The sequence below is a fragment of the Crotalus tigris genome, unplaced genomic scaffold (assembly GCF_016545835.1).
Source record: "Crotalus tigris isolate CLP2741 ecotype Arizona unplaced genomic scaffold, ASM1654583v1 scf7180000017690.20705106771:4171800, whole genome shotgun sequence".
Classification (NCBI taxonomy): domain Eukaryota; kingdom Metazoa; phylum Chordata; class Lepidosauria; order Squamata; family Viperidae; genus Crotalus; species Crotalus tigris.
This window is the reverse complement of record NW_024096569.1, coordinates 4,090,292-4,114,738: the sequence shown is the minus strand read 5'-3', so window position 1 is coordinate 4,114,738 and position 24,447 is coordinate 4,090,292. Positions and strand designations below refer to the sequence as shown.

The following is a 24,447-nucleotide window of genomic DNA, read 5'->3' as shown; positions in this document are numbered from 1 at the left end:
TAGGTTGGATATAAACATTTTTTGTGTTTGTACAGATAACAATAACATCCATATATAACATCTTTTCTAATTAATTTATGTTTCAATTGTACTTGAAAAATGTCATCTTTTAGGTCACTATGTGTCCTATTTTCAAAATTCTTATTTAAACTTAATTTCCTCTCAGTATTCAAACCATTCTTATCAGTCATAGTTTTCTCAAAATTAATTACCTAAATATCCAAACTTTTCATTTACATACCCCATCACAATATTTTCATATTTCATATATTATAAAGATACCATATTACTTATATATCCTATAACAACCACATATAACATCTTTTCTGAGCAGTTTATATTTCAACTATATTTATAAAAGTCATCTTATTGAGTCACTATATGTCCTGTTTTCAAAATTCTTATTTAAGCTTACTTTCCCCTCGGTATTCAAATCATTCTTCTCAGTCATAATTCTCTCAAATTTAATTACCTTTAAATGTCTAAACTTTCCATTCACATATATCTTCCCAGTATTTTAACATTTTATATATTATAAAAAACACTATACTACTTATATCTCGCATCCCTCTTACTATAAGGCCCCTTTATGTCCAAAATTATCTGTTCTTTTAACCATATTCAAACAAATGTTTAATCATGTAGTACTCTATCTAGTAAGTTGAATCTGATCTCTTGAGTCTAACTCTAGCCTTCTTCTTTTACCAAATAGCTTTCCAAGTTAGTATGTTCTGCTTGCCAGGAAGTCCCTGTATTTTTATAGGTGTTGCTGAGAGTGTGAAGGACAGGTTGAGTAGGATATATGCTTTTTGTCTCCCAGATTCTGATGATTTTCCTGGTAGCTCTATAATCCATTTTATTAAATCTTCTTTCTTATCCTCGAATTTCTTTTGACATCCTGTCAGATAAAATATCTTTTCCATTTTTATTGTTATAATAAAATCTTGTAGATTTTTTTCTGTTTGTGTTATGTTATAATTCTCTTCATTTGTAGCTTCCCTGTTTAGGTCACTTTCTTCTAGTTTGTGTTCGGTTATCTGATTTGTTTGTTCATTCTTTATCATCATTTTTTGAGTTTTTTAATTGTAAGTTTAGATTGAAGATGTGCTCATTTATGTCATCAAAGTTGTTTTTCATCATGGTTTGAAACTATTGTCATTTGAATCTGTTGTAGCATTGCATACATTTTCTCCTGAAAAATTCTTGTCTCATCTTGGAGTATTATTCCTGCAGATCTCTAATGTTCCAGACTAGATCTTTCAGAAGGGAATATTTGGTGTGGTTTCCTGTCCCTTTTAGATAAATATGCAATATTCATTTCATCTCCCCCCTCCAAATAGTCTTTCACCAGTACCATAGTCTCTGTAATTAGCCTTATCAAACCAGCCAATCTCAAAATCCAAACCACCAAATCTTATATACTTCTTATCTTTATATATGGTTTTTGTAATCCAATGCATTTCTAGTTGTCAAGATATCAGTGAAAGCAGTATTTTATAACAATTCTTCTATTCAGAGGTCAGTTATCAACCAGTCATAGTTGCAATCTAGAGTATTTAGCCACCTTGAAGCCTTCTAGTAAGTTTCCCCCTAGAAGAGTAGCCAAGAGTCAAAAATTTTCTTTTTCTGCAAACAATTCTTGAGCTAAGACAACAGTTGAAGTTTTCCTTTTCTGCAGACACTTTTTTTTAGCTTATAAATTGCCCAGTATATTTTCTTTCTTTGTTCTCAGCTGTTTTCTATTTGGCAGAAGGTTATTAAAGTTCAAGGGAACAGATTAATCTTTGGTTCTGGGAATTTGCCAATTTCTGAGTCAGAGTTGCTGTTGCTCTATGCTCTGATTCTCCACTAGATGTCAGTAGTTATTTATTTTCCAACTTTTTCAAACAATAAAATTGTTGTTTTATTTTTTATAAATTCATTGAAACTCTTTAGGGTGTAAAATCTTAACGGTTTTCTTAATTTTAAGATTTACCCAGACTATGGTGTTATTAGTTTCATTTCAGTATATTTCTTTCCCCCTTAGAAGTTAATTCTCTGCTATGGAGGGGTGGGGATTTAGTCCCCTCCCTAACTTTTGGAGGATTTCTTGCTTTGGGGATTTTCCCCAGGGAATCAGTTACAAAATAAAAGAGAGAAGATCAATATTCTCACCCAGTTTCAAGCACACTGTTCACCATTGTTCTATTTCGTGCTTTTGGACTTCGGCTGCTTGTAGCTTGGGCTAGGCACTCATGTGCAGCTAGCTTTTCACCAGTCAGGTTGGAGGGCTTCTCCCGGATTGAGTAGATCGACCACCATTCTTTTGTGATTATCAAGGTGCCCCTCCTTCTTTGTCGCTTCTCCAGGGTGACTTTTGACCCATTTAGGGTCCCCTGGCAGGGCAAAATCAGCCCTGGGGTGTGGAGCTCCACAATCCCTTGGCTGGATCGCTACAGGGCAGAACCAGAAGTCCTTAAGTGAAAAGATTTTGTTTGTTGCTGGACAATTGAAATTATCTGAAAAAATAACAATTTGCTGAAAATTTTTGTGAGTATCCTCATCTTACTTCCTTCCCTCCCCTCATCCTACCACTTTCTTGCAACTGTAGAGGTTTTTTTGGGGGAGGGGGGAACAAACATTTATGCATTATAGCAATAGCACTTAGACTTATATATCACTTCATAGTGCTTTTACAGCACTCTCTAAGTAGTTTACAATGTCAGCCTATGGGCCCCAACAATCTGTGTTCTCATTTTACAGACCTTGAAAGGATGGAAGTTTGAATCAACCTTGAAAGGATGGAAGTTTGAGTCAACCTTTGAGCAGGATTGAACTCTTGGCAGTGGAATGCAAAGTCAGCCTGCAATGTTGCATTCTAACCATTGAGCCACCACGATGCCTAATGATAATAAACTATCATTTCAGTATCAAGGACTGTTTAAAATAAATGAAAAATAAAACAGATGTACACAAACATCAAGTGATAACCTGTTTCTCAACTTTGGGGACTTACGCCATGTATTGCTTTAAGATTTTTAAAGGTATTTCTAAAATAATTTTGTTTGGTATTATTGCATTTTATTTATTCTATTGTTTATCATCTAGAGCCTTTCAATCATTGTCACAGGACATATATTTGATAAAACATATTTATAATATGGTTAAATTACATGAATGTTGTATATGTTGATTTTTCTTGAATGATTGCCTATTTGTATACTAAAAATCATATGTTTTTATATCAAAGCATCAATTAATTTCAAAATAAATGCTGTTGGCATTAAATTACACGTCAACAATGTATATAATTTCAATAGTTTCAATTATTAAACATCAACACCATCATGAACACTTTAATTCCAAGCACATTTAACGGAATGAGATTAGGGTTGATTTACTGATTTTATTTGTTGATATGGAAGCAACAAATTTGACTGCTCTCAAATGGACAAATAACAATGTTAAGTGTCCTGTATTACCCTCTAATTAACTACCAAAAGCACTGAACATGGTTACCATTAAATTTAGCCTGGGAAACTTAAACAATTAAATAAACTTGAACTATTAAATAAATAGTTTAATTTGCTTGTTCTATCAATAGTTACTCTGTGTCTGTCTGTCCATCTTTTGTTTGATATAGCAATTAAGATATTGGTTGAACTAACAACTGGGCTGCCTAGGAGACTTCAAATCCACTCTCATCCATAGAAAATCCCTGGCGGACTTTGGGCAAATCACTCTCTCTCAGCCCAAGTTCCTGACTGGATTATTGTTGTGAGGAAAAAAAAAATGTAGTGTTTTAGATGCCATCTTGAGCTTTTAGAGAAAAGGCAAGGTAGAAAACTGATTAATTCACAACATTACTTATTATTAATAATATAAAGTATACTGTAATTTGAACAGATTGCACCACTGAATTGTAGATCTGACTTATTTTACTTTTTTCATCAGTTTTTTTTATTGAAACTACTGCAGAGGATACTTGAGAAGCTGAATAGGATGAAATATAGAAATTATCTTGTTAATAAAATGACCACATTGCATACAATTAACTAAACAACTCTAAGCTCTTCCATTCTCACTGTCCCTGACCTATAGTGAATACTATAGGTTTGTTAAGATATTTTCTTTATTCCTCTGTGTACACCCATCCACAATCATTGGCACAAGACTGCATAAAGTCCTCCAATGTTTTGTACTATCTTCAATGGTTGCCATAAAATTATTTCAAATTGGGAGGGGGAGGGATGATATTTATTAAATTCATGGAGGGTTAGACTACCAAAGGAAGTCTGTTGTTGTGGTTATTATAGCCTGGGTCTAGCCATTTAATTGTCCTGACATTAACACTTTTAAGCTTAGAGTTTCCAATGAGGAACAAATGGTTTGGCCTAGAAAAGGCTATAGTCCCTATTCAGAATTGTTACTGTCTGCTTGGGATGAAGCCAGATGACCAAGCCATTTCATGCACAGTTTTACTGAATTTGTCTATTCCTTTCTTAATTTTAACCTTCCCATCTTTACACAGTTGTAAAAACATAGTTTATTTGCTAGGAATCTGGAAGATGCTTTTAATGGGTAAGGCGGCAAAGTCAATCAAGTAATAAATAGTTCTGTTTTGTTCCTTTTAAAAATAGAGAGGATATGGCAGAGATTCTTCCATTTTTTTCCTTTTCAAAAAGGAAGTATAGCATAGGGCTTGTTTGTGTGTGTGTGTGCGCGTGTGTGTGTGTATGTGTCTGAGTCATTTTTTTTACTTCTAGTGAAAAAATACTTATAGTATTAAAATTGATGCATCACAGAGTATTTATTTATTGAATCATGTAATAATAACATTGTTAAACCCATTAGATATTACCATAAAGTATTTTTCATAAAAAATATCCCCCCTTATATTTTTAACCAATAAAGAATGAAAAGATTGACTTTGTTTTAAATTATCTTTAAATATCTTTACTAATAATTACTGGCAAATTATTTTGATTTTGTGGTCACCTGAGAGATGATTGGGTACCCTTAGAGGTCCTCAAACCACACTTTAAGAAATGCTCTTTTAAGGGATTGTTATTTTTATTCCAGTGAATATTTGGGATAGGCTATAAATATTATGGAATGAATGAATGAATGAATGAATGAATGAATGAATGAATGATCTCCCCTGCTTATGCTTCTTTTCATATGCAGGTAAAAGAAGCATGCAAATAATATTTTGAAACATTTCCAAAAGCAAAACATATTACTTCATTTGAGGAGACTGCTGTTCAAATCACTGCAATCTGGAAGCTTGTTGAATCCTAACATTTTTAAAGAAATGGCAATCCTCTATTTAAAACAATATTGAGCAGAAACCTCACCCACCCCCACCCCCACCCCGATAAATCCTGGTACATACAGAGATCTGAGCTACAAACATGCATTTCATGAGAAAAATCATTCCTAATGCAGCAGCAGCAGAGACACAACAAAACCATTATGTCATTCCCAATGTAACAGGAATTTACCAGCTTCTCAGAAAACCATGATTACCTTATTAAAATTTGTTCATGTTTTCTTTTTTTTTAATTTTTATTTTTTCTTTTTTTACAAACAAACATAATATACAATACATTTTTCCTTTTCCTTTAACAATACTATGTCCTATATCTCTTACTTTTATTTACATTTATTTACATTACTTCTCGTACATTTTTATTCTGCAATTCTAGCCAGTTATAATACATGTCCCATACCTCGTAAAATTCTATAGCTTCTTTGTCGTTTATTTCTAAGGAAAGTTTGTTCATCTCAGCACAGTCTAATATCTTATCTACAATCATTGCATTTGTTGGTATGTTCTCGGGCCCTTTACTATTTCTTCTTCCAATTCAATTTCTAATAGTAGTTTATAAGTTTTTGTTAAGAATTTTTCTCCCTTATTTGTCAATATTTTATCCAATTGTTGTAATGTCCGACATATCCCATATTCCTCCATATCCTTATTATATTTTGATTTTATCTGTGTATATGGCCACCAGTCAATAGTTATTCTCTGTTCTTTTAATTCATCTCTTGATCTTAGCTTCCCTTGGTTGTCTAATAATTCTTTGTACCTTATCATCTTTGTTTTATCTAATGTGTTTGGATGGATCATCGCCTCCATTGGTGAGATCCAAATTGGAATTTTCGTATATTTTTTTTTTTACTTTTTCCCATATCCAAATTAATGCATCCCTTATCTGATGTTGGAGGAAATATGTATGAGTTTTCTTATCTTTTTCACATAGAAAAGCATGCCAGCCTGTAAATCATGACCTTCAATTGTTAAGACCCTTTTGTTTTCTAGGTTTATCCAGTCACTGATCCAGAGCAATCCCGCTGCTTGATAGTAAATTTCCCATTTTGGGAGTCCAAGGCCACCTCTACTTCTACTATCCTGTAACACTTTAACATTTATTCATGCTTTTTTACCTTGCCATATAAATTTATTAATCATTTTATTCAATTCATCAAAAAAAATTTCCCCAATTTGTTCATGCTTTCAATGAACTCAATAGATATTCCACCTGGACCTTAAAGCAACTGTTTATGGTTGTTATGCTTCTTTTGCAAATACTTTGCTGGATAATATTTTAACATCCATGTGTCAAAATAACATTCTTTGTTCATCTTTTGGCAGGCAGTTTTGGGAATTTTTAGCAATTCCCTTGACTGCAAATGTGATCTAAAATAAGGCATCCATGCTGAAGAAAGTGGAAGCAGCTGGGTTGCTTTTCTGAAAATGATGTGTGTGAAGAAATGGATTCTAGAATGAAATGCAGATATATAGGTAATCCTCAGCTCATGACCACAATGGGGACCAGAATTTCTGTTGATAAGCAAAACAGTTGTTAAGTGAATTGCACCCAATTTTATGAACTTTTTGCCATGGCTGTTAAACAAATCACTGCAGTTGTTAAGTCAATCATGCAGTCATTAAGCACATCTGGGTTCCCCCATTGACTCTGTTCTTTGGCACCCAACTGGGAAGGCCACAAATGGTGATCACTCTAGGGCAGGGGTGTCAAACTTCCAGCCCAAGGGCCAGATGCATCATAGCGAAACCATGCCCACGCCATTGCCGGCAATGGCAAAAAAGTCACGATATGCCGTGACACATCACATGATGTTGTGAGTTTGACAGTTGCCAAGCTCCCCAAATTTTGATCATGTGACTTGGGGATGCTATGATGGTCATAAATATGAGAACTGGTTGTAGGCCACTTTTTTTCAATGCCATTTGAACAGTTGCTAAACAAATTATTGTAAGCCTAAGACTGCCTGCACAAGAAGCATCTTGTTATACAGACAAGCTTTCAGTCATCATTCATGAAAAATGCAAGTACTATATTAATGCAATGTCTGTGTCTTTAAAAAGCGAAAAATGGCCTGAAGTTTAAAGATATATCTTCCACTGAATTTAATTTTGCACGAACTGGAAAGGTACAAGAAGCGAACTGTTTTATTTCACTGAAACTCTTAACGTATCACATGCCCATCAATTAATCAACCCCAATCCTAATTGATCAATTCTGTAGTAATGCCTATTACTTTCTCCTAATGTTTTTGTGTATTTGAACTGATGTGGAGAGCACTATATGCACAACAGAAATAGATTGATTTCTATTCTTCTGCTTTTTTATTGCTAGCACATAACTGTAACTTCATTAAAATGCTCTCAGTTAACACTTCCTTTCCACTTCCATAGAATCTCTCCTCTGGTTGCTAAACTTCTAGAATGGAGTGTGATATATTTGGGATAAATTCAAGATGGACATTCTTAATGAGGGTGGAAGAATGGAAGGATGTGAAGCATTTAAAACTGCCGGATGCTGTTCCCAGTGCTGTTCTAAAGCCAAGAACTATCACTCAAACAAAAGGAGGAAGCAGCAGATGAAGTGACAGATGCTGAAAATAATCTGGTCCAATCTCCTGCCTTTGATTGTTTTACTCTATTAACTACCTTCACCTTTTCTGTCTCATTGCACTGAATGACAGCTGTCCCCCACTGTCCTTCTGTTTTTAGATCAGGTGTTGGTGCTGTTTCCTATGCCCCTTTCTAATGATCAGTATCATCATGAGCTAAGTTAAAAAAAAAAAACCCCAAACCCCAAAAATCCCCAAAACCTTTGCTTTCAAGTGTAAATGAAAGGCTAGAATGTTTCCCAATGTAAAGATTAAAACTGACCTGCCAAGATCAGCTGCTCTAGAATCATGTTTTTCTTGCACAAATGTTGTAAAACTCTACTTAAAAGTAAGTTTGATTGAACTACATATCCTACAAAGTCTACATAAAATGTGCTACTCTCAAATAAATTAAAATTCACTTCTCATTAATTACCTGCAATAATTAGTCTGGAATGAAGCAAATGCAAGCACATTATTGTTTGTACGCATTTATTTATTATTATATTTCCCTATTATCACAACAAAAGGCACTGAGCAGCAAGCACTTTGAAGTCCCATTCATCACAATTGAAGGATTTCTCACCCAAATGAACCAGACTTCAAAGGGCTTAAATCTCCTTAATTTTGGTAAGAAAGTTATACGTGTCCTTAACACTCTTTCATTCAACTTAGCAAAGTTTTAGAGGTGCTCATCATTACCTGGATCAGTGTTTCTCAACCTTGACAATTTTAAGGCATGAGGACTTCAACTCCCAGAATTCCACAGCTGGCTGTGGAATTCTGGGAGTTGAAGTCCTCATGCCTTAAAATTGTCAAGGTTGAGAAACACTGACCTAGATCATACTGAAACCTTACTACTTATTATGCTGCATCTTCTTGTGTGAAAGTCTGAAAGATACAAAAAAGATTTTCCAATTAATAGGCTCAAGGGAGTTATAATAAAAAGCAGCTAAAGAGGGCAAAGTAAGAATGGTGTTTGCCCAAACTCTTAGGTGCAGTTTCCAGTCGCACAAATTGGTTGGCTTGCTTAGATTATGGCAACTGTGGTGGAATGTGCACCTGTGGCAGGAGAGGGGGAGATTTTGGCCAATTCAGAGCTTTCCCAGAAAGAAATGTGGATCAAGAGGCTACACAGACCTGACATTAATAGGGGATTTAATTTAGGTTAAAAATTAACATAATTAATAGGATTACTATGAACATGCTTAATAGCTTTTCCTTTTCCCAGTCATATTAAAAACTAGAATTTGGCAGAAGAGTTTTTGTTTAAGAGCCTCTGCTCTTAAATACAAAGACCCATCAAAACCATTTTCCAGTATGCCGTGTAACCTTTTCTGTGAGCTGCAACATTTTCTGAGCTACCTATTCCTGCGTTCCTTCAGTTCTTTAATTTTTGCCCTCAGAAAATGAAAGAAAGCACTTCTAGAATGAAGTGTAATAGTTTTTAATATTCCTTAAAATCAAAAGATTTAAAGAGCAGAGATCCAAAACAGACTTGTACGTAAAGCTTTTGTGAAATGTTTGCCCTACTGTACATTTGAAAATGAAGCCACTCTGCAGTTTTATAATACACAGGTTAGCCTTAAAAGGCTTAGCTGAAGCTGTCAAGTTCTGCCAAAGGATTAAATCTTGGAAGCTTTGCCAAATTTAGAAGGACAGATATTTATCATTTCCTTCTTCTAGCATTATACCAAATGCCTAAATTTCGCTGCATAATGTATTTTATTTTAGAAAGTATTTTAGCTTTTTACTCTGATAGCTTTAGAAAGCCTAATTGTATAGAAGTACATGATTCTATTTAAGAATGTTGCCATTATATTAGGGCTGGAATTATTTTTCCTAACATTAATTAAAAACCCAGTCCTACTTTATTTTCATTCATTTTTTTGCTACGTACTGTAGAAAAGGATGTCCTCTGCATACATTTCATTTTGTGGTGGGTTTTTTTTTTTTTGTAATTATTAAATCCAGTTTCAGAGGAAAATGTAATTTAGTACTAGGGCCTAGGAAAATATATTTTTCCACTTACTTAGGTATGTAAACATCCAAATCATCTATTCATTTTATTAGCATAATCCAGCAGCCATCCTTTATATTGAAAATGTGTTTGGATAGTTTAGCATATCTCTGATTAAAAGCATTTGTAATTTACATTGGGCACCTAATAATGAGTTTTCATAAAAGCCCAAGGAATAAAATGCTGGAAACATTACTCTAATGCAATCAAGTGTTTTATCTGTAGTAGTACGATTCTGAAGTGATTAAGCAAGTCTCCAGTTTGAGTCATTTGATGACTGTAACTCAATCCTCATTTTTCAGGTCAATACACGATACACTAAAAATAATTAAGTGCATCTGAAAGCACTCAGCTGTATAAGAGCCCAAAATAGACTGTACTTAGGTGATAGAATGCGGTTACTTTGCCTAATGTATATGTATCCAACTCCCTCTTACCGCTGTGTAGATTTTTACAGAAACCTGGTCAGCCTGTACAACAAGTTGTGCAAAAATAATGAGCCTGTTTGACTCTGATCAAACCGTCTCCGTCTCACGCCAATTTTGCTTTTTGAAAACTGCAGCCTTTCTTTATCCTTCAGCCGCACCGTAGCTTATTGTAATTGCTTGCAGCAAACAGCAGCATGGTTGGATCTGGCTATTTTGCTAATTTATAAGGCATGAATATTTTATTGGGATCTCAACTTCAACTAATCGGTGTGCTCAAACACTGTATTAAAAGAATTGTGGGTCTTGATGATTCAAATCGCCAAGTACTTCTCTTATTAAGTGTATTCCAGAAATTAGTTCTTGGAAGGTTTTTCCCCCTCCACTGTGATACAGGCTGTGTCTTTTGTTGGAAAATATAAATCTCCAAACTTTTTGGAGGCTGATATCCTAAGATTTGATGAATAAAGACAATATGCTCCCACCTCCCACAAATAAATCCTCCCTGTCTGAAAGGGCTTAACCTGCAGTTTGAAAAATCACCAAACGGAAGGAAAAGACAATCCTGTCTCCTACCCAGTACTCTATTTGAATAAGGTTTGCCCAGAACTTCTGATGGCAGATTTCTCCTACTGGAAATTCTCAATTAATTGTGATGCTGACATACAGAAGGGCTGTTAGAAATTTCTGATCCTACTGAAGACAGGATCAAGAAAATGGGAAGATCCAGCCTTTAATTAAAAAGTTATCCACTTTACCCAACCCACATTTGCAGTGCATTTTAGGTATATAACAAGGATTCTATGCCACTTAATAGCGATGGCAATAGCACTTAGACTTATATATAGCTTCATACTGCTTTACAGCCCTCTCTAAGAGTTTACATTGTCACATATTGCCTCCCAACAATCTGGGTCCTCATTTTACCAATCTTGGAAGGATGGAAAGCTGAGTCAACCTTGAGCCGGTCAGGATCAAAAAGCTGACAGTTGGCCACCCCAATTCTTTTACTTAGCACTGCATGTTACAGTATCTATTTAACAAAATTTATCCCTGGGATTTTCACTGAAGTCTAAAACTGTAAAGAACACAGTAAGTACAACAAGCACTTTAAAAAAAAAAAATCCATAATTTAGATAGGGGGAAGCATCAACTGTTTGCCTTGAACATTCATGTTAATTTAAACTTAAAGCATCTGTGCTCACTTTTCTGTGCACTTAGAATGAACCAGCACAGATACCCTCAAGGTACTGAGAATCATATCCACCGCTACTATCCACCTGGCCAGCCTGCTACCAATCTTATCTGGTCAGGGGATGGACTACTGCTCTCTCTCTCTCTCTCTCTCTCTCTCTCTCTCTCTCTCTCTCTCTCTCTCTCTCTCTCTCTCTCTTCATGAGATCGGAGGGAAGATATAATGATGTCCCTTTTGGAAGTGAGCTGACCCTTGTGATTAGGAAGAATTGGAGCCTCTAACCTCTGAGTTATCTTGATTGTCACAAATAAAGGCAAATTGATCTCTTGATTGTCTTTCCTCTTGTCCTCTGCCCTCATAGATCTGCTTACTAAAGGAAGTGCCTCCTCTTCTGAGAATGGTTTAATTTATTTTACACCACATCATCTGTTTTCTTTATTTAAACAATTTATATAGCCACACATTTTCGCGGCAGTATGTTTGGGGGGCAGGCAAAGTTCAATTAAACAATCCAAATAATAAATGTCCAAGGTTGCAAATGGCAATGGCCGCTTACAGTAAAACACCATCAGCCAGCAAAGCTCAGTTACCTTCCCGGCCTTAATGCCCAGGGTACCTCACGGATTAGAACCGTAACATCTTCAAAAAGCTTGCAAGATTTCTCACAGCCTTTTACAGGAGTTAGCCCTCATTAGGGAGCAGAACTGGGACCTGAAATTCAGTTATTAAGCGAGGAGGTCACTAAGAGAAACTACAACTGTGCTTATGATTTTATTTCAGTTTTCCTTTGCTTTAAAGACCCGTGAAGGTTACAAATGAGAGGATTATGTCATAAAGTTACTTTTTTGTCCTCATCATATCCTCAAATGGTTACTAAATGGGGCAGTTGTTAAACAAGGACCACCTGTACTGTCTTATTGATCTAATGTAGGCAAATATCCGTGAAGCAGGTTTTATAATTAAACAAACAAACAAACAAAAAAAAGAATTTGTTAAAGGAAATCCATTACAAGCATTGGCAAAATCTAACAGGTAACAGCTGCTTTCCATCAAGAGAAAAACCAAAAGGACACGTGCTCCTTGCAGGAGTGTTTGGGGGAAAAAGAACCAAAGGAAGCATTTTCTAATTATGAATGACTGAGGAGAAAAATAAGTATTCTTAAATTCAGGGAGTGAACTTTGTTATTGTCATATAAAACAAGGTGATTTTGAGAATTTGAAGTCAACCTTCTTCTGGACTAACCGATGGAATTCTATTGTATGTCCAAGGTTATTCCATCACTGTTGCCAGTATCACACTTTAAAAAAAAAAAAGCTGATTCAGATAATGAGAAATAAAAAATATTTTGAATTTCAATTAAGTAAACATGTCCAATGGGCATGCTTATATGGCTCTCCAGTACAAATTGCATGTATATCATAATGACACCTCTGGACTTTTGAACTTGTGCCTCAACTATGGCTGCCAGTATATAGATTACATGTTTGGTATTGCAATGCAGGTTTCTTTTGACCTGAAACATACTCAGGGACACCTTCTTTTACCTCCCAAAAGACAGTTTTGTATATATTTATGGAGGATTCCTTTATTTTTAGTACACACAAGAGTCAACAATAAGCTTTCACAAAAAAATAAAATTTGTCACAGGTAATATCATTTTCTTTCTTCTTGTGTTTAGCTTTGTCTAATTTTTAAGTTCAAGAGCAAAGTTTTGAGAACACTGCTGAGAGACAGTTGTCAAAGAGGAATTGTCATTACCTGGTTCAGTTTTCTGACTTTTATTTTATTTTTATTTTATTTATTTTATCCACTCTGTTACGACTCTGAGTGGTGTACAATATCTCAAATTTAAACTAAAACAAATCTTATAATATAAATACAAATGCAAAAAAACCTTCATCTTGAGAATATGATAATTTCATACATCAGACAACCCATAAGAGGCCAGCCATTTAACTTCACCCAATATCCTGATGAAACTAGCCACATCTTAAGGTTCACCTGAATAAGGTCAGAGTGGGAGCTTTGCAGTCTCTGGAAGAATCTCATTCCAGAGAGCAGGTGCCAGAATAGAGACAGTATATTTCCTGGGTCCATAAGGGGGCATTGCTCAATTGATTGGACACCAAACATGCCAACTCTGCTGGCTCATACAAGACAGACAGCAGTTACAAAAAATAGACAGTCCCTCAAATAACTAGGGAAAGTAGTATGATATAATAACTGAGGCACCAGGCTAGAAACTGGAAAACCATGAACTCTTGCCTGAGCATGGGCACAAAACCAGCAGGTGACCTTGAACTAGTCACTTGCTTTCTGTCCTAAGAAGTAGGCAAACCACTTCCAAAATCTTGCCATGAAAACTATAGAGATTTTTCCAGGAAGTCACCAGAAGTAAAAAAAAAAAAAAAACCTGACACACACACGCCCCATGCCACACTTTCTTTTTGAAAAGGAAAAAAAATGGAAGAGTGTCTGCCATACCTTCTCCATTTTTGAAAAGGAACAACGAAAGAACTATTTATGACGTGATTGACTTTGCCGCCTTACCCATTAAAAGCATCCTCCAGATTCCTAGCAAATAAACTATGTTTTTACAACTGTGTAAAGGTGGAAAGCTTAAAATTCTTAATTAAGAACGGGGTAGACAAATTAAATAAACCATTTTATGTAGGCTTTCAGCTGTGTCTTTCTGAAAAGGGTTTCTTTAAGCCTGTGTAAATGAACATGATCTATAAAAGTCTATAAACGTTTGATTCACAATAAATGAGCTCAAAGAATGGCACACCAGAACTACTGTAGAAATGATAAAGCAACTCCAGCCAAGCCAGACATATTTCATTTACTTCTTCAGTGGCTTATTATAGCTTCCTGTTTTGTGATAAATATGTACACAGTAAAACATGAATTTCTGTGCACATACTTAAAAATGTAATTAGGCGACAAAAATTTTCCACAATGGACTCACAGATCTTGAGATGTCCACATTCAGAGCAAACATAAGGACCATGAGGAGTAATTGTTGGTTGTATCCTGGTGGTTATATGTATATTCTACATTATTACAACTTAGACAAATGCAGTAGCACAACTGCTTACACCAACTGCCTCAAAACAAAGATGAAAGCAAAACAAAACAAAACAAAAACAAATGCATGTCAATGATCCCAAAATATTGTGCAATTCAACCACCTCATTAAGTATAAAATGGAAGCATGTTTTTCTAGTCAATGATCACCCAAGGTCTCCATTAACTATGTGGGGATCCTTGATCTGATTAAATAAAATCTCTATTAAAAGTAATGTAAGGTCCACCAAATATCTAATATCTAATATGACATTTTTAAAGTTTTGAACCTAGTATCTCCTGGTTGATGGGGTTAGATCTTATGTAATAAATTTTTCATTAAAAGTAACATTATGTCTGTAGGAAGACCATACCATTTCTTCCTTCAGTTTTTTGACCAATAGAGATTAAATCACTGCCAACATTTTGAAACAAGAATCCTAAAAGGTGTGACGAGACAAGGTAGTTCAGGTGCTCTAAGAAATCATGATGTGGTTATTATTAACTCAATAGAATTAAGAGTGAATGGCGATCCTCATTTCTTTGGAATGTGCTTGGAATTTTATCTGAAAATAATAAAAGCAAATATATGTGCTTAAAAGCAAAAACTATGTACGAATAAAGAGCTTGGATTGTAGAAACTGTCGGGGTGTCATTCTCATTTTTATTCCTACACACTTTTTATCTCTTCTATTTATTAAACGTATAGTTGTGATGAAACGTATTTTAAAAAATGATAAAATTGCATAATCATTGAATTCCTCTCTTTACATGCTACTGTTCCTTGAACATATCAGCTCTTTGTGGCTTGAACTAAAGGATTTGAATAAGGATAGTTATGATATCAATTGTATTAAATGAGAAGTTGAGGTGGGGAATTTGGTGATCAATAAGAGAATTATGTTTATAAAGGTTTAACTACAGATAGACTTTACTTATGAACTGCCTCATTCATAATGCTGAACTTCAAAACTATAACAGTGTTGAAAAAAAATCCCTTTTGAATCAATGCCCATTGTGTACCCACTTGCTCTCTTGTAAACCCTTCCTCTCCAATGAATGTAAATATAAACATTAATTCCTTTCTTGGTAATTATGCCAGCATCCATCCAGGGTGAATATTCCAAAGGAAGGAGAAGTGGGGAAAAGGAAAGCACAATCACATGATTTCCCACTTAGCAATTGCTTCACTTAATGGCAGAACTGCAGGACTCAATTGTGGTCATTAAGTGAGAACGACCTATTATAGCACATTCTGGCTTGAGAAGTCAATTTGGTAAGGAGACGCTCTTCATTTATTGATAGAGGTCATGAGATCTGGAGGGTTTCCTAACTATCTCTTTAGAGGTAAGCACAGATTTAGCAGTGATTTAGCAGAATCTGTTGTTACTGCAATTTTCAATAAAACTGTTCCCATCAAGCTGTCTTATTGGTGATTTTGAAGCACCACACCACACAGAGTACCAACCTTAGGATGACTTCTAGCAGGAATCGAAAACTTGTACAACATTGACTAAGCAGGGATTTTTGTCCGTCAGCTTGGTACAGTTCACAGCACAAGAATGGGAAGCTGCAGGACATTTGTTCAGAACAATTTTCTTAGCACAGCATTGACTAATGACCACAATGGCTATGGCTGGGTATGGCAGAATTTTCTGACATAGTTAAGGAGTCTGATTTTTATTTAGGGAGACCTGAATGATGCCTTGTGACAAGTGACATTCTCCCTGAAAAGCGGGCAGGCACATTCCTAGTTACATTTCTAGCAATGTCATGCAGGTTTTTATTTGAAAACTGTCACTGTTCTTGTGATCCCGTGAAGCTCACATATCCAAGACATTGAGTGGCTCCATCACAGCTCTCCAAATTCTAGCCTATCATTATCACTTGAATGCTTTAAACGTGGTGTCAGAAATCTCAAAAGTGGGAGAAAACCTCACAGACTATATTATTAACCTTACAAGGTTCTCTATTTCTGATGCATTTGGACTCCTTTTGGGTCAAGCTTTGGCAGATAGAGATGTTTGTGATCTTCATGATGAATGTTATCTTCATAAATTATTGGATGAGTGAGGGAATGCCAGTACTGCAGGAGTTAGGTGTTTTATCTCTCATTGTGCCTTTTTGCTTGCTTGAAAGTTGTCTTTGCCATTCAATAAAAATTAAATTAAAAATGGCCTTCTTTACTTATTTATTTATTTAAAATTTAAAACATTTTAACCATCCAGGTGCTAAAAATTGAAAAAAACAAAACAAAACAAAAAGGTTAAAAAAAAAAAAAAAACCAAGCCACCAGACAGACTAGGTAACTGTAAAGTGGCCATTCAACAAATGAAATGACATGGATTAAAATGCAATTAAAAGGCAGCTAAGGAAACTGGGAAAATAGAAAGGTCTTTCATTGGCACCGAAATGACGTGGGCATCATTTGAGCTTGTCTGGACAGGGAATTCCATAAATGGAGTGCCACCATGAAAAAAAACACCCTTTGTAGAAGATCACCTCACCTCCTTTGGTGGAGGATCTGGAGGGAGCCTTCATTAATGATTGTGAGGTCTGGGTAAGTACATATAGGAGAAGGCACTCTCTTATGTAGTCTGATCCCAAGGTTTTAGAACTTTAAAGGCATTTTGAATTGGAAGCATTTCATCTGAAGGAAATTAAACTACTGGTTTTATATTAGAACTGACATCTCATCAGCTGAAAAAATAAACATAATCAAATCTCATCCTGTAAACATGCTGAAACTCAGCAATAAGTATCCATTTTTTAACTGATAGTATTTTAATTAAAATATTGATTCACCTCTTCATTCTCCAATGTCTTTTCTTCATGTTTTTATATGACTAGCTAGTGCTATTACTATTGTTATTATTACTGCTAACAACAGAGATAAAGACAAATTAAAGACTTCAGACCCACAATATTAATCACTTAGCTGTAATCCTTTAAAGGTTTCAGTATTCAACAGTAAGTTTTTTTCTGATTATTATATATTCATAGAGAATACAATAAAATAAAATAATCACAGACAACAAAACTAGAAATATTTTAGAAGAATCAGTCCTACTACATTCCTCCAATCTCTTCCATTTACTAAGTGTACAGTTGTAATGAAACAGATAAGAGATGTTTGTGATCCATGAAGAATTTTACCTTCATAAGTTATTGGATGCAAAAAAACCCTTAAATGTGCTTGTAACATTATTGTGGCTATGAAGGTGACAGCTGAGACTTTTAAACATTTGGACAGAATAGCAATAGCAATTAGACTTATATACCACTTCATAGTGCTTTACAGCCCTCTCTAAGTGGTTTACAGAGTCAACATATGACCCCCAACAATCTGGGTCCTTATTTTACCGATCTCGGAAGGATGGAAGGTTGAGTCAACCTTGAGCCGGTCAGAATGGAACAACTGGAAGTCAGTAGAGTTAACCTGCAATTCTAACCACTGTGCCACCATGGCTCAGAATAGTAATTAACAGGCAGATATGCATATGGTAATAGTGTCTTCCCATTGTAGAAAGAGTGGATTCTGAGAATTCACTGTCCCCAAAAAACATAGATAGGAAATCTCACCCAACAGCAATATATTCCATATTACTATTGGGGTCCCCTGGAGGTTTAAATTGGACACTTCTTGCCATAGTTGTAGGAAACAGGACCACATATGAGTCTGTTGTAGAAAGCCACAACCACTAGGGATACAACATGTGTCCAGCAGTATACTATATGAAGCTATTTCAGAGTGCGCAGAGTCAAATGTTCTGGATGCAGATGAATGTGTTACAGATAGTTCTAAACCTATAACCACAATTGAGCCCAAAATTTATGTCGCTAAGTGAGAAATTTGTTAAGCGAGTTTTGCCCCATTTTACGACTCTTCTTGCCACAGTTGCTAAGTAAGTCATTGCAGTTGTTAAATTAGTAACATGGTTGTTAAGTGAATCTGGCTTCCCCATTGACTTTGCTTGTCACCAGGTTGCACAAGGCGATCACATGACCCCGGGACATTGCAACCGTCATAAATGTGAGTCAGTTATCAAGCATCTGAAAGTGGCAGGCTTTTAAATCACATTTCTGGGATCTTACTTGTGTGGCAGGATCTACCATGTTTCACTTGGGGTAATCTTCCACATCTCAGGGGGGTCTCAGAAATACCTAGTGCTGAGGGGTCCTTGGTGCTTTCTGAGCTTGGCTGTTCTCTATGTGGATGCTGCTTCCGGAAATCCATTCTGGGTCTGGGCAACAAAAAATTAGCTAGCAGTTCTGTTGAAGTGGTGCAAACCAGCTGAATCCCACCACTGAATAGTCTCCTTTATACCTACTGCTCCCATAAACAGCAACCAGGAGCCTGATTATACTGGTAAGTTCAGAATAGCCTTTTCATGGCCCAGCAAGTAGGACAGCAAGAACAGAAGGACAAACAGGGTGCAATTTGTTGTACTCTAATCTCTTTTGTTAAATAAATACATTTAGGAAAACATGGAGTTGAATAATATGGCATCATTGATATTGGAGCATTTAAAGAAGATGTAAGACTCTCATAAATTTAATAACTGACTGCTGTTTGTCTTAACATTTGGTGCTTTGGTCACTGATTAATTTTAGCTCCAAGTGTCTTTTGTTCTTCCACTTCATATATTTTTCTAATTTATACAAGACCCCTCGTGCCAGACAAGCTTTCTTTCTTAACTTTTGTGGCCTTTCCCTACTTCCATAGTCTTGTCTTGCCTTGGTGCTAATTCTGAGTCTTCAGAGGAAGGACAGAATTTCCTCACAAAACAGCTGATGAGTAAACATTGGTGGAGCTCTCTGGATTGCATGAGTGCTGCTAGAAACAGAGATGCTTCCTTTAAATTAAATTGTCTGACCCGGTGTGAAAGAACTCCACATGTTCCTATCAGTAAGTTAGATTCACACATACTATACATACCTGTGTGCACACCAATAATCTTTTGCAGTTATTCCTCATGAAAATACAAGATTTAGACTCTACTAGCAACCACTGGTCAGCATTATTTGTGTCTTGTTACATTTCTAAGTGAAGCACAGAAATTGCTTGCTACTGAAATTGAAGATCGGTAACAAAGGTGACTTCTCTGTTTCCATTGCTGAAATTTTTCTCATGGAGCTTCATGCTCTGTTATATTTTATTGCTGTTTCATATTTTATCCTCCACAAAAGTCACAAATTACTCCTGCAAGAAAAATTCCCATGAACTCCACGGTGTTAGGGAAACATGAGCATCCGGTTCCAATTTGTTTCTGATGTGATTCATGAAGGAATTGAATTTTTTTTTGATTGCATAAATATAAGGACTTTAAGTTTTTGATGGCCAAAGTCATGCTTTAAGGAAGTAATTGCAGACAAAATTGCACTGAAGTAACAAGAGAAAACCCTTTCACTTCTTTGGGGTTGATAGTTATCACCTAAGAACAACAATTGTGCCTTTAACAAATTTTGTGAATATATTTTTCTCTTGCTTGCTTATTTTAAGTATTGGCTTCTGGCATATTTTTGTCTACTTAACAATTCTATCCCAGGAATTACTGAAAAGACTGAAATGTGGACATGTTGTAGAAGTGAGAGACTTGAGTCAGCTCTTTCAAGGAAAGGGAAGTTTATTTCGCAGGTTCAGAGAGCTATCATAGCAAAAAAGAGTCTGAACACCCGACTGGGCATGGATGATCATTTTTATAACCCCCAATACGTCAGTATTTCCTGATCAAGACATATTCCATACATGGTTACATTCTATAGTTCCTTATTCTAACATTGGAAAGTTACTAGACATGGTTATAATCTATAGTTCCTCTTTTAACATAGGAATGCTTTTAGCAATATTTCAAGTGTTAAGCAGTTTTCAATATATCATGTGATAGACAGTTTGCAATATATCATGTGCAAAGTTAAAACAGGATATTAGGCTGGTCTGGCACTTCTAAATTTAAATGTTGTCTGGCAGACAGGAATACCTCCCTTTCACCTACAATTTCTCTCGGACAATCAGTATTTTTCCAGCTTCCCACTTTAGACATGTATATTATTTTACAGGTCAGACTATTCAAAAGCATCCATATTAAGATAAATATTCTTTCCACTATGCTAAATGTATTGTACTCAAACATTCCAAATTTTCATCTATATTTGCTTCTGCGCTGATATACATGTAAAACTACTTTTTATATCTGTTTAGAAACTTCTACCAATCAATTTTACTGAGTTCTTGGCCAACCCTGACTGCTCTCAGAAGCAAAATGGGATTAATCAGTGGATGTCAATTTCAGGAGATGAGACAGAGATGGTTGCCAAGATAACTGTGTGGATGTAATCACTAGAAGTTGAGCTCAACTTAGCTTTGATTGTAATGGAAAATGATTCCTGCCTACCTACTGTTCACGCCTTCCAAATCTTTGATCAAACCGATTGCTAGGATACGGATACAGGTGCTGGCAACTCTCTGTGTGTGATCCCTTACGTCATTCTGCATGTGCTGAAACTTCTTTAGTTGTTTGCTGCATATGTTCACAGTGGACTGGGTTGATTCTGCTACTCCTAGAGGAAGTTGTTGCTGTCAAGCAAAAATAATTGATTGCATTTTGTATAGGAAAGCAGTTTCCCTGAGACGGCGAGACAGAATGAGAGACCATGGGAAGAAGGGTAGCATTTGCTATAAGGCTGGATTCTGAGGCGAGAAAATAAAACGTGCAACAGAATATTAGTCATTTTCTCCCCTGTGACTATCTAAATGGTTTTATTAAAGCATCTGCTGGTTCATTGTGCCCTGCTGCTAACTGTCATTAGTGCATAAAGCATTCATTTTGCAGCTGAGACTCTGACAAAGAAAAGCTTTGCTTCAGTGGGTGCAGATTTAGTGAGACAGATGAGTTGCAGGCCACTAAGGGGGTGCCCCACATGGGAAGGAACAACTTCTGAGAGAAGCTGCTTGCTGATTTTCAAATGGGAGGTTAATTGAGAAGCAGGGAGTTGAGTGTTCTTTTATGCTCCCTCATGTAGCCAGGCTCAGGATGCCAAAAAAGACAGCTCTGACCTAAAACCCCAATAGCTGAATCCTTGCGGAAAAAGTTGACTTGGTTGTAGAGGTTGCAATTAGATTTGTGTAATTCGTGGCTAATGTCGTTATGCGGCGACTAGAAGGGTTTCACAAAATAAAACCCAGGGAGTCGTTCACCTGTGAATATCAACACGAGCTGGGCAGCTAAAACCCTGCTGGGTAATGGAGAAACACTCTGCCACCAGCAGCCTTGCCATTTAGGGCTGTTTGGATCACTGCTTATCCAGGCCGCTGAATAGCCACAAGTACGACTGCGCCATTTGCTCTGCTTTTGCTAAGTGGGGTTGCGTGGTGCGCCATTCTGTTTCTCTAGGCTTCATCAGGCTGAAAACAACAATTTCTTTTAGGGAAAAAGTGTTGGGTAGGGAACTCCTGCAGCTGTGGAAATGGCACTTTTTTGTGACTTTGTGAACCTTGTATGAATTCCCAATTCCATCCCCTGCCTTTCTTCACATTATTATGTTTATTAACAGTGACACGGTTACTGAAGGCTCATTGTTCAAAGCTGCTATTGCCAAGTTTGTTATGTGGTAGTTCGCACAGCACCCAGTCTAATGATGGATGAATAATGGAACTCCAGTAACATAGGAGTTGGGTGTTTTCCCTCTCACTGTGTCTTGCTTGCTTGAAAGTTTGCACAACAAATATGAGTCTGCATTTAATATTGGAATTTAATCCCCCTCCCCCTCCCCTTCCACTACCACTCCCGTTCATTATCTTTCTTGATTATTGGATTAAAAAATATTGGTTGCATGTTTGGGAGAGCTGCTGAAGACACAACATGGAATCGACTTGTCTTTGCCATTAAATAGAAATTAAATTAAAAATATTCTTCTTGGTATTTCCATCTTCTTTGCCTTCCTATTTATTTAAAAAAAAATAAACCACCCAATAGCCGAAGCATTCTGTTTATAACAAAAAATGCTTAAAAATAGACTTGGAATAAAAACAAAACAAAAAGCAAAATAAAAACACCAGACATACCCGGTAGTTGCAAAGTGGCCAGTCAACAATTGAAATATATGGATTAAAGTATAATTAAAAGACGGTGAAGAAAATGGGGAAAGCAAAAGGTCTTAATTTGGCCAAAATGATACCAGTGTCATTTGAGGCTGGCTGGAGAGGGAATTCCATAAATGGGATGCCGGCATAGAAAAAAGCTCTATCTTTATGGAAGATCATCTCGCCTCATTTGGTGCAGGACCTGGAGGAAGCTTTCATTAATGATTGTAGGTGTGGGTAAGTATATACAGGAGACAGCACTCTTTCAGGTAACCTGGTCCCATGCTGTACAAGCTATGATGGTGTAGTGGTTAGAATGCAGTATTGCAGACTAACTTTGCTCACATTGTCAGGAGTTTGATCCGTTCGATCCTGAGTGGCTCAAGGTTGACTCAGCCTTCCATCCTTTTGAGGTAAAATGAGAGCCCAGATTGTTGGGGGCAATATGTTGATTCTGTAATCTGCTTAGAGAGGTCTGTAAAGCACTGTGTAGCAGTATATAAGCTGAAGTGCTATTGCTATTAAGATTTTAAAGGCACTTTGAATTGGAAGCATTCCATCTGAAGGTAAATACTGTATAGCACTAATTAAGACTACTGGTTTTATATTAGAACTAACATCTCATCAGCTGAAAAAATAAACATAATCAAATATCACCCTGTAAGCATGCTGAGATCCAGCAATAAGTATTCTATTTTTTTTAAGCTGGTAGTATTTTAATTAAAATATTGATTCACCTCTCTGTTCTTCAATATTTTTTCTCATGCTTTTATATGATCAGCTAGTACTATTACCATTGCTAATATTATTGTTATTACTGCTAACAACAGAGATAAAAACAAATTAAAGGTTTTGGACCTGCAATGTTAACCTCTCAGCTGTAATCCTTGTAATGGTTTCAGTATTCAACAGTAAGTTATTCTGAGTATTATATATTCATAGAGTATACAAATATAATCATTATAGAGAATTAAATTAGCAATATTTTAGCAGAATCAATGAGGTTTGCAACATTCCTTAGTTGATATGCATTAGCTTTTGGTAACATGCTTATGGGGGGGGGTGTAAGCATGGTATCGGGGGAGGGGAATAAATCTCAATTTAAACCAGATTTTGCTTAAATGCTTATTCCTTTGGGGTTTTATTTTGTGACAGGGATGTGATGAAAATCTATCCTCACACATTTTTTAGCATTCAAACTGGATTCCTTTTATGCAACATATACTGTATACCACTACTAGATCTGTATTAGGAAGCTTCAGTTCTTTAGCTTAGTTATCATCTGCAGCTCTGAAATCAAAAATTTCAGTTGAAATCCTACATTTATTTCAGTTGAATGCAATTTTGTCCCTTTCTATTAATTTTTTTCCTGAAGTTTCTGGAGTTTTGCTATTTGCACAATTCAGTGCAAAGTTCTTATGTCCTAATTTCAAAGTTTCTAAAATTTTAGAAGTAAGCTCATTCGGACTGGGCTATGTGAAACTCCATTGTATTTTTTTCTATCACACCAGATTTCTCAAGGAAGTTGGCATTACATTCAAAACAAAATAATTCATAGTATCATATCCCCACAATGTCTGAATATATCCCCCAATTGTAGATGGTATGGTATTATCTTTCTATTTGTACCTAATTCCTTAAATTCTGTGAAATTCCCATAGGGTTAGCAGATTAGATTGCATGGAAAAAGTGGCCCTTTTCATATCTGCATAGAACCCTAAAATCTCTATTATCATTGCAGCAGAGTGACAGCTT

General features: G+C 35.9%; 1 long non-coding RNA gene across 2 annotated transcripts in view; it reads left to right on the top strand.

Annotated features, from left to right (window-relative positions):
* LOC120305796 overlaps window positions 1–3,278 on the top strand; it is a 38,102-nt gene extending 34,824 nt beyond the window's left edge. For both annotated transcript variants that reach the window (XR_005556095.1, XR_005556096.1), the window contains one exon: window positions 2,743–3,278. This is a non-coding gene — a long non-coding RNA (uncharacterized LOC120305796). The remainder of the gene's footprint in view (window positions 1–2,742) is intronic.
* The last annotated feature ends 21,169 nt before the right edge of the window (window positions 3,279–24,447 follow it).